At 58.3% G+C, this 9068-nt stretch overlaps 1 protein-coding gene across 6 annotated transcripts in view; it reads right to left on the reverse strand.

Annotated features, from left to right (window-relative positions):
- Positions 1 to 1438, reverse strand: part of SRC (SRC proto-oncogene, non-receptor tyrosine kinase) — a 45519-nt gene extending 44081 nt beyond the window's left edge. For 2 of the 6 annotated variants that reach the window (XM_081292511.1, XM_081292507.1), the window contains exon 1: positions 1161 to 1438. The gene's annotated coding sequence lies outside the window, so the exon portion shown is untranslated. The remainder of the gene's footprint in view (positions 1 to 1160) is intronic. The other 4 variants (XM_081292509.1, XM_081292508.1, XM_081292510.1 and 1 more) reach the window with 3 other exon arrangements.
- Positions 1439 to 9068: the final 7630 nt, after the last annotated feature.

Consider the following 9068-nt stretch of genomic DNA (forward strand, 5'->3'; position numbering starts at 1 on the left):
GGCTGTGGTGGCAGATGGAGCCAAGGCTATTTCTTCCTGGGGTTCTGGGATACCTTGAGAGGAACCCACCGTCTCCTTCCGGAGGTGCGCTCCATGGCAGCCAGCAAGCGCCCCTCCTCCCCTCTCAGGCAGCTTATCCACTGCTGGACCCGTCTATTAAGCACCTACTACATGCCAATCCACAGATGCAGAAGCACAGAGACTCCTGGCCGGAGGACCCCCACTTCACATGTGGGGGCTCAGTGGGCCAGGCCCTCAGCCTCAGAAGCGCAACACAAGGTTAGGTATCTTGACTCCCCAGCCAGGGGCTGAGAAAGGCGTCAGCAACAGGGCCAGGCTGGCCCACCCTTGAAACCAAGTATGAGCACAACTGTCACCCCGGGGTGACCCCGAGACCACTGCCCCAACTGGACAGCCCCACAAGCACTCTGCCCACTCTCAAGTGTGCCTGAAAGCAAGGGGTGGGGGCGGAATGACACCCTGCAGGTGAGCCCCTTCCATCAGCCCAGCAGTCCCCCAGGCCCATAACCACTGACAGGCACTCCAGCTCAGAGAGGGCAGATGGTTGTCTGAAGACACACAGCACGGCAAGTGGTGGCCCCCGAGGCCTCAAGCTCACCCCAGCCCCTTCCCAGGTAGGCAAGTGGACCCGGCCTAGTGGCGAAACCCCAAAACTTTTGCCAACTTCTGAGCCGGCCGGTCCTGGGCCTGCTCGGAAGCGGGCAGGGGGCCGTGAGGACCAGGCGCGGTCAGGCTCGGTCCCTTCCAGCCGGCAGCAGCAGGCCCACCCGAGGCCCCACGAGGACTCGGAGGTCCCGGCGGCCCGGCCCCGCGCCTCCGCCCCGCCGCCCCCGGGGCGCCCTGCCTCCGCCGCCCCCAGTCCGCTCGCGGGGCCGAGGGCGCGGGGCCGGGGCGCGGGGCCGGAGCCCGGGCAGCCGCGGCCGCAGGCGGCGCCGATGGGCTCGGATTCCGGGTCTGGCCTGGACCTGGCCGGGGGCTGCGCCCGCCGGCCGCCTCCCGGGTCGGGGGTCCCCGCCCAGCCCCCTCCGCGCCGCATCACAACAAAAGGCCGCGCCCGCGGGTCCGCCGCTCCCGGGGCGAGGGGCCAGGCGCGGCGGGCGGGGCCGGGGTCTCGCGCGGGCTGGGCGGGGGGCGCTCACCTGGGCCGCGGCGCGCGGCGACAGCGCACGGAGGGCGCAGCCCGCGCGGCCGGCGGGTCGGCAGACGGCGGCCTGGCCGCTCCGGCTCCCGGGCCGGAATGGATTCCGGGCCGGGAGAGACGGAGCGAGAGAAAGGGAGGAGGCGGCGGCGGCCCCCGCGGGGAGGAGGGAGGAGCGCGGGAGCCGCGGGAGGAGGGGCGGCGGCCGGCGACCAGGAGGAAGCGCGCCGCCGTGCCCGCCGCTGACCTGCCGCGGACCCCGCGCCCCAGCCAGGGGTCCGGCGGGCGGGCCCGGGCCCAGGAGCCCCGCCCCGCCCCGCCCCCGGCTGTCCCCGGCCAAAAGGCCCTCGGCCCGGCCGCCCACCCAATCCGCCTGTCCGCAGTCAGCACCCTGCTTCTGGCCAGGAGCCCTGCTGGGTGGCTCTGGCCCATTTCAGGATTTGATCCGCACAACTACCTGGGCTGGGTGGCCCAGGATCAGTCCCATTTTACAGGTGAGGAAACTGAGGCGCTGCCAAGAGCAGGCCTTGACTTTGGCCTTGACCGAGTTTCTTGAAGTCGGGACTGGGTCAGGAAGGGCAGGGTGGGAAAGAGCAAGTTTCATCACTGTTCATTTTAAGTGCATAAGAAAATGTACATATATATATACAACTGGCAGCCCGTGGGGAGTCGGAGAGTCAGTCTGCAGACCGCTGGCGGTTTTGCTGAGGAGGGGGCTGAGGCCGGTATTTGGGTAGCAGGCAGCTCTCAAGTCAATGAAGAGGCTCAGTACTTCTGGACCCAGTGGGGCAGGAAGTATAGCAAGAAATAGGGACACGGAGGAAACCCAGCTTTCCGCCATGAAGACTGTGCACCATCTCCTGACCCTGGTGCAGGGCTGCCCTATTTGGGGGTGGACACCCCACCCTTGGCTCCTCACCTATCCTCCTGGAATTATGGACCAGGGATCTGGTTTAAATGACCACCACCTGTCTCCTTTCCATTTCACTTCCCCAGGTTGGAAGCTAGGCCCTGCCAGGTCAGAGTAGCACCTGCCCGGGCTTCCCTGGACAGAGGTCCCTGTGGAGAGGATCTGGGAGGGGCATCCTCCAAGTGAGAGAGGGAGGCCTCAGGGTGCGGTAGAGCTTCCCGGAGAGCAGGAATGCGCAGGAGCTGGAGCCTGACTGGTCTGGGTTCACAAGTAGGCTAGTCACCACCTGCAGGGCCTGGGCAGGTCCACCCACTTCCTCAGCCCAGTCCCCTCTTCCATCAAACAGGAAAGAACACTGAAGAATATGGATTTCAAACATGGCCACCAAAAAAAAAAAAAAAATCCTGGGAAAGCTAAGTTAACAAGTGTCCATGAAGGTGGCCAGGTTTGTGCCCAAAGAATAGAGCCTTGTGTGGAAATAAACTGAGCCCACAGGGGAAAGGGGCCGCTCAAGGTTTCTCCATGAAGATTAGCAACACAGCCAACTCCAGGCCACGCCAGGCTGCTGAAATGGCTGCACTTGTTTGCAAGGCTGGCTTAAAGATTAACCGCAGTTTCCCAGGACCCAGGTGGGCCCCTGGCTGGAGGAGCAGGTTTCCCAGCCCTCATTCACTCCTGAGACATCTAATGGCCTTTCCTGGCCACATGGACTGGGGTGGGGGTAGATATGTTCCCGTTGATGTGCCGGCGCTGACTCTCACCAACTTGCAAGAGCTGATTGTGTTCTTCCGATGCCATATTCAGTGATGTCACATGGGTAGCTTGACATCAGCCAGGGAGGGATCATTTATACCTTGGAAATCAGCAAAGGCTACAAATCAAGCCTTTGTTTTTCTTTCAGAGAACGGGTTGTTAAATATTTGCCAGCATATCAGTAGCTTCATCCCCAGACATTCAACAGAAAGTTCTGGGCTTTTCTAGAGTTAGGATAATAGAGAACTTAAAAACACAGACTTTGAACCCACACACCTGAGTTCAAGTCTCAACTCTGCCACTCCCTGGATGTGGGACTTGGAGCACGCAGTTCTCTGAGTCTCGGTATGCCCCCACCTGTGAAATGGGCCAAGACAGCAGATCCCCCTGAGGGCTCACGTGAGGAGGAGGTGAGGCGGTGGGCATTTAGCAGTTCTCACTGTTCGTGGCCCTGCCCATTCACAGAAGAGGGCACCGTGGACATGCATCTGCAGGATAGATGCAGCCTGCCACCTGGAGCCTCTGCCAACTTGGAGGGCCCTGCGCAGTGGCTGAGGTTCTCAGAGGATGTGGCCAGTACAATGGTTTCATTATCCAGCAGTGGAAGTACTCTTTATTTTTAACCACCCCTCTGGGCCTCTGCTTAGGCTCTAACCCCCACCAAGAATGCCCGCCCAGTGGCCAGCTTCCCACCCTCCTCATCCTTGAGGTCCTGAGTAAATGCCACCCCTGCTAGGACATGTTTCCTGACACACCCTGATAGAGGCGCATCCCAAGTCCATTCCGGGTGTGTCTGTCCACACCCTGAGAGCAGAGACCATGGCCTGGCTCATGCCCAGCAGAATAGGCACTGACCAGGGAGCGAGAACTGACTCAAGATCCGCGGCCAAAAGTTCAAAATCTAATTCTTCCCTTCACTGATGTGGGACCCTGCCTTCTCGGGCCTCAGTTTACTCATCAGTAAAATGGAGGTAGGAATCCCACCCACCTTCCAGGATTATGCGCAGGAGACACTTGCTGGTCTAGCCTGGGGACAAGTGGTTCTGTGTGCCTTATTTTACTTAAAACATTATTTTTTTAAGTAAAGCAGCAACTCATTGCTTAATACCTAAAAATCATTCAACATTTTTAATGAGCAGCACTGGCCCTGGAACACCACCAGGAGCTATCTCCCAACCCAAAGTACTAGCAGATGTTAGCTGCTATTTATGTATATATGTATGCATTTGAAAATGGGGATCTTGCTGTGTTGCCCAAGCCTGTCTTGAACTCCTGACTCAGGCAATCCTCCTGCCTCAGCCTCCCAAGTAGCTGGGTGTGGAGACACACACCTGTAATCCTAGCAACTCCGGAGGTTGAGGCAGGAGGATCACAAGTTTGAGACCAGCCTCAGCAGTTTAGCAGAGCCTAAGCAACTTAGTAAGACTTTGCTTCAAAATGAAAAATAAAAAGGCTGGGAATGTGGTTCAGTGGTTGAGCATCCCTGATTTCAATCCCCAATACCAAAAAGACAAAAACAAAAACCAAGAGTCTGGGACTGCAGGCACACATGCCACTGAGCCTGACTTTGGTGGATGCTATTGAAGTCCGCCCTGTGGAGACAAGAGCAGTGGGCATTCACAGTCCTTTGTCTATGGACTCCTCCTCCCTCTACCTGAGTAAACCACAGCTGAGAGCAGGAAGGAGGGGGTAGGAGAGGCCTGGCCCCTCACAACTAGCAGTGACTCCATGGACCAGAGCTGTCCCATGGCAGGGGATCAGGAGCCCTGCCCATACCTCATCCAGGGCCCTGGTAGCCCTGGCTCAGTGATGGCCTACCTGCCTTGCCCAGCTCCAGGTCACCCTTGGAGCAGTGACTGAGAAGCCAGACCCTTCAGGCACTCTGGGGACCTCCGGCCCACCCTGAATTCCCATGCAGTTTCTGCGGCTCATCCATCGGAAACCACCAGGCTCAGGACTGTGGGATGGGCTGGAGGGGGTGGGCAGGCTCCAGCCTGAAGCTCTGGAGTGGGTTCAGCACCCCCCGTCATGCACTTCACAGTGTACAGAGATGTCTGGATGGGATCCAAGCCAACTGCTCAGACCCCCCTTGCAGGCCCTCATCCCCTTCCCTGCCCACCTCCTGCTACAGGACCCTCCCTGAGGCCTTGGTGCTAGCTGCTATCTGCCTGGACTATTCCTCCAGCTAGTTCTTGGCTAAGCCTTACTCCTCCTCCCTCCCCTCAGCTGAATTTTACTGAGCATCTACTAGGTGCTGGGGTCTGGGCCAGGTGCTCTCAGCAGTGAGCCAGCCAAGCCTGGTCTCTGAGTTGGAGGAACACAAAGGCCTAGAGGGGCCCAGGACAGGGCCCCTAACCTAGCATGTGTGGGGGTGTAGAAGCCTACAGAGGTGGCCAGGTGCAAGTGGGCCAGGGCAGGAATGCAGGCAACAGAGCCCAGGTGGCTGAGTGCTGGGGGTGGGAGGAGGAGGGAGGGTGAATAGGCAGCCCCAGGGCCTTCAGCCTCTCCTGTGGCCTGAGGGGATGCCAACACCAGCAAGTACAAAGACCTCTCCCTGGCTTCTGTCCTAGTAGCAGCGGGGAGCCTCAGGGGCGGTGGGAGTGGGCTGGAGGGACAGGGAGGCCTGTGCTGATGGCGGCCCCTCCTAGAGGGGTCCAGCTGCTTGTGGGGCGGGGGTTCTGGCTTGCGGGGGTGGGCCTGTGTGCACCGCACAGATGGTGTTCAGGGAGCACAACCAAGCCACCCCAAGGCCTACACCCCAAGGCGCTGGAGAAGCGTCCCCAACATCATGAGAGCCAGGTGCAGGTGAGCTTGTGCTCCCTCAGAGGCCAGCCACCACCACGAGGGGCAGCCAGGCACTAGCAGCTCCCCTAGCATCCGCCCTCCTGCTGAGGAAGGGCTGGGACGGCCACACCTGGGCAGACAGAGCTGAGTGATGACGCACCTGGCACTGCCACCGGTACCGCCCCAGTGTTCAAACCCTCACAGCCTCACATGGGGCCCTGGGGCGCTGGGGCCATTCACAGGCAGGAAGTCCGAGGCCCAAATGTGGCCCTGCACAGTGCAGAGTCTGGAGACCAACAGGGTCAAACGCAGGAAAGACTGCAGGGCCACAGGAGAGGCCCAGACAGGGACACACACCCTCCCAGGCTACAGAATGTCACTGGGTCACTGTCGGGCAGGGCCACACCCTCAGCCCAGAGCAGGCATCCTTCCACCCCATCCCAGAATGCCTGTGAGAAAAGATGAAAGGAGTCGGGGCCCTTGATCTGCGCACCCCCATAGGAGGGCAGAGGGCAGGCCGGAAATCTGCAGCAGAGCTGGGAGCCCTGGGGTCAGAGGGGCTTGGAAACCTGCTGGGCAGAGGACACATCACACAGGACTTGGAGGAGTAAGAGAGAAAGAATAACCCAGCCCACGGTCGCTGAGGGGAGTCCCCTGACCTCCCAGGGCTCTGGGTGTAGCACTAGTTTATTCTTTGCAACACTATGAGGTAGGACAGGAGATACCTTTGTCCCCACTGTACATGTAAGAAAATTGAGGCTCAGAGAGTGACTCGACACGGTGAGGAAGAGCAGGATTACAAAGTCAAACCTCAGCCGAATTCAAGCCTCCCTGGACCTCGATGTCCTGTGCTGGAGTTCTGTCCCACCCACACCTCCTGGGAGCCCCGAGCGGAGAGACCTTCCCCCTGGTGGCCCCTCTGCCACTTCAGTTGGGTGCCTCCATCTTCCCCGGTTCCCAGGCTTTGGTGGTGTTTTGTGGGAGGATTTGGAAAAGCAGAAAGTACAGAAGCAAAAAATGCCCACAGGAGCTGGGGATGTGGCTCAAGCGGAAGCGCGCTCGCCTGGCATGCGTGCGGCCCGGGTTCGATCCTCAGCACCACATACAAACAAAGATGTTGTGTCCGCCGAGAACTAAACAATAGATATTAAAACACACACTCTCTCTCTCTCTCTCTCTCTCTCTCTCTCTCTCTCACTCTCTAAAAAAAAAAAAAATGCCCACAGCACCTCAGGAGGGGCGCATCCCCCCAGTCCTCTGGTAGCAGCTGCACAGGGACTTCCTTCCTGGCAGTGCAAACAGTGCAGCAAGGGAGACAGGTGGGGGGCGTAACTCTACAGTGGACAAATCCAGCAAATGCCACTTCAGCCCGGTGACCAAGGTGAGCAGCCGCAATCGGTCACCTCGATAACACATACCTTTGCTATGACGCAATGAGAATGGCATCTTACCTCTGTGGTCACCCTCCCGAAGCCAGAACCCCTGTCGAATGGTGAGGAAAACATGAGAAAAATTCGCCAGAGGGGCATTCTACAGAACACCTCGCTCACGCCCCTGGAGCCCACCAGGGCCATCAGGAAAGTCAGCCTGGCACTTGGTGGCCCACACCTGCAATCCCAGTGATGCAGGAGGCTGAGGTAGGAGGATTGCAAGTGCAAGGCCAACCTGGGCAATGGAGCAAGACCCTGTCTCAAAATAAAATAGAAAAAGAGCTGGGGATGTGGCTCAGTCGCTGAGGGCCCTGGGTTCAATCCCTGGTACCAAAAAAAAAAAAAAGTTTCAACGTAAAAGATGGAATTTTGGCTAGGAGGGAGCTGAGAGCTGTCTCCAGACATTTCCTTCTAAAGCTGGGGAAAATGAGGACGGGAGACAGAAGGGACCTGCCCGAGGTCCTAGTGCAAGCTTCTGATAGTCTAGAATAGGATGAAGGGGCGGGGGAGGGGGGCAGGCACACAGTGAACATTCCATCCAAGTGTCTTCTGAGTGCTGCAGGAACTCAGAGGAAGGGCATTTGTCAACTGACCCTGGCAGGGAATCTTGGAGGGCTTCTCAGGCAAGGGACACTTGGGTTGGGTCTTGGAACATGGGACGGATTTTGCTAACCCTGGAGGCATAGAAGCAGCAGCCCCAGCCTCCAGAGCTCAGTCTGGTCCCAGAAAGCAGGAGACACGTCAGACCACTCTCGTAGAGGATTCTCCAAGACCAGACTTCCCTGTTTGCTGGCCTCCTGGACTCATTGCCTGAGCCAGCAGGCAGAGGCAGCAGGGGCTGGGCAGGCTGGGGGCAGGGCCAGGCTGAAGGAGCTCCAGGGCCTGTCAGGAAGGGAAGCTAGGCCCTGCCTCCCACTCACCAGCTGAATGTGGCTGGTAGGACTTCCTCCTCCTGCTTTTGCTCAGGAATTACCAGGCGGGTTGGGGGTTGGGAAGGACACCCCGGCCCTGGGCCTCCAGACTCCCTGGGCCTCCTCTGGCCACTCCCAGGCTCTCAGACCCTGGGAACACTGACCACACAGTCAGTCTTCCCAGGGCCCCATTCCCAGCCTCACATATGTTCCTTCCTCCTGCCTCTACACATCTGCCCACTCGTCTCTGCGGATCCAGACCCCACTCACTCTCCTCAGTGCACCACCTCCCTGACCAGTTACATCCCTTGCATCTCAGGTCAGGTTGGGAACAAGCTGGCCTAGCCCCTGCCCTTTGGAGCTTGGGTTTCTTATTCTGTGAGTCTTGAGCTTTGTCCACACCCTAGGTGGGGAATCTGAGTCAAGACCCCGTCCTCTGCAGCCTTGGGCCTTGGCAAATCCCTTCTGCTCTCTGACCAACATCGTATTTGTTGCTGCTCAGTGAAGAGGAGCCCTGTCCAGGGGTCTTAGGGAATGGGCAGGAGAGATGTGAGGTCATTCCGCCCCATTCTGCCTACCCCAACATAATCCCCCCAGATAAAGTTCCCTCCTGTGGAACTGGTAAAGGCTGCCACAGGGCTCTGACTCATCACAATTTCTGTGCAGAAATCTGTATGGGGGCCAGGACTGGTGGCATATGCCTGTAATCCCAGCAGCTCAGAGGCTTTGGCAGGAGGATCGCGAGTTCAAAGCCAGGCCCAGCAACTTAGCAAGGTACTCAGCAACTCAGGAAAACCCTATCTCTAAATAAAATATTAAAAGGGCTGGGGGAAATAATAATTAATTAATTAACTTAAAAGGGCTGGGGATGTGGCTCAGAGGTTAAGTACCTCAGGGTTCAATTCCCAGTACCAAGAAAGAAGAAAACAAGCATGGGGGCCAGGAAGCTGAACAGCATCATTTAAAGTAGCAGTGGAGGGCTGGGGATGTGGCTCAAGCGGTAGCGCGCTCGCCTGGCATGCGTGCGGCCCGGGTTCGATCCTCAGCACCACATACCAACAAAGATGTTGTGTCTGCTGAAAACTAAAAAGTACATATTAGAAAATATGAAATATGATATG

Source organism: Spermophilus citellus, assembly GCF_964194105.1.
Source record: "Spermophilus citellus genome assembly, chromosome: 4".
Classification (NCBI taxonomy): Eukaryota; Metazoa; Chordata; class Mammalia; order Rodentia; family Sciuridae; genus Spermophilus; species Spermophilus citellus.